The 1077-nt window shown below is 48.5% G+C and overlaps 1 non-coding gene across 1 annotated transcript; it reads left to right on the forward strand.

Moving 5' to 3' along the window:
* The first annotated feature begins 348 nt into the window (after positions 1 to 348).
* On the forward strand, positions 349 to 423 carry Trnat-ugu. The gene has a single exon. It is a non-coding gene; the product is annotated as a tRNA-Thr (tRNA).
* Positions 424 to 1077: the final 654 nt, after the last annotated feature.

Consider the following 1077-nt stretch of genomic DNA (forward strand, 5'->3'; position numbering starts at 1 on the left):
TAGATAAACTTGTGGTGATTATATGTCTATTGTATGGACGTAAAGGCTGGGTGAATAAAACAAAAAAATGGTTCAAATGGCTCCGAGCACTATGCGACTTAACTTCTCAGGTCATCAGTCGCCTAGAACTTAGAACTAATTAAACCGGCCATTGACCTTCTTGTGCGAACGCACACGCTATGCCCGAACTCGTACGGGACTTGGTAGATTAATCTGCCACGAGTAATGAATATGATGGGCAAACATCTATTAGGCGCACTACGAATGTAGTCGTGTGGACATGTTGGGAATGTGGATCTCACGGGAAGCGTGTAAGGCATAAGTCCCAGCAGACGCACTATCCTCTGTGCCCGCGGTGGCTCAGATGGATAGAGCGTCTGCCATGTAAGCAGGAGATCCCGGGTTCGAGTCCCGGTCGGGGCACACATTTTCAACATGTCGCCAATGAAGTACATCAACGCCTGTTTGCAGCTAGGGTGTCCATTTAATTATCATTTCATGTCTAGCAAAGCTGCATGGTCATCCACGGTAACTGTTCTTTCGGGAACAGATACTACCGTCATATATAATCACGTTAACGTGTTTGCGATCAAATTCGCCGGATGTGAATCCTATGTAATCCGTCTGCGTCGCTATCGGGACTCCTCATCACGTACGCAAATCCGCGGCCCGTTATTTACGCAAATTACATCACCTATGCGCAGACGTCTAATACCACACACTTCCACAAGCCTATCAACAGACTGTATGATCCATGATAAACACGGTGTTGTGTATCGTTCCAAAGCGGACAAACAAGCTATTAAGCAGGTGGCTCATGATTGTATTATTTTAATACGCGCTCGTTTGAAACAGAAAACAAAAAGCCAATTAATTTTTCGGTCTGCAGCAGAGTGCCTCGCGACAAGGACAGCCGAGATTCATGGCAGTCTTGCGCGGTTTCATTTTCCGCACTCAGCGTGCATTCCTCTGCAGTGTTATTGAATGCGGAGTCCCCGGTATCCAGGATGCAGCCAGCGCGGCGGGCCAGTGGCGTGAGTAATCGCCAGGCCGCGCGCCGTAGGCAGGTGGCAGCTC

This window comes from Schistocerca americana, chromosome 2, assembly GCF_021461395.2.
Source record: "Schistocerca americana isolate TAMUIC-IGC-003095 chromosome 2, iqSchAmer2.1, whole genome shotgun sequence".
NCBI classification, from domain to species: domain Eukaryota; kingdom Metazoa; phylum Arthropoda; class Insecta; order Orthoptera; family Acrididae; genus Schistocerca; species Schistocerca americana.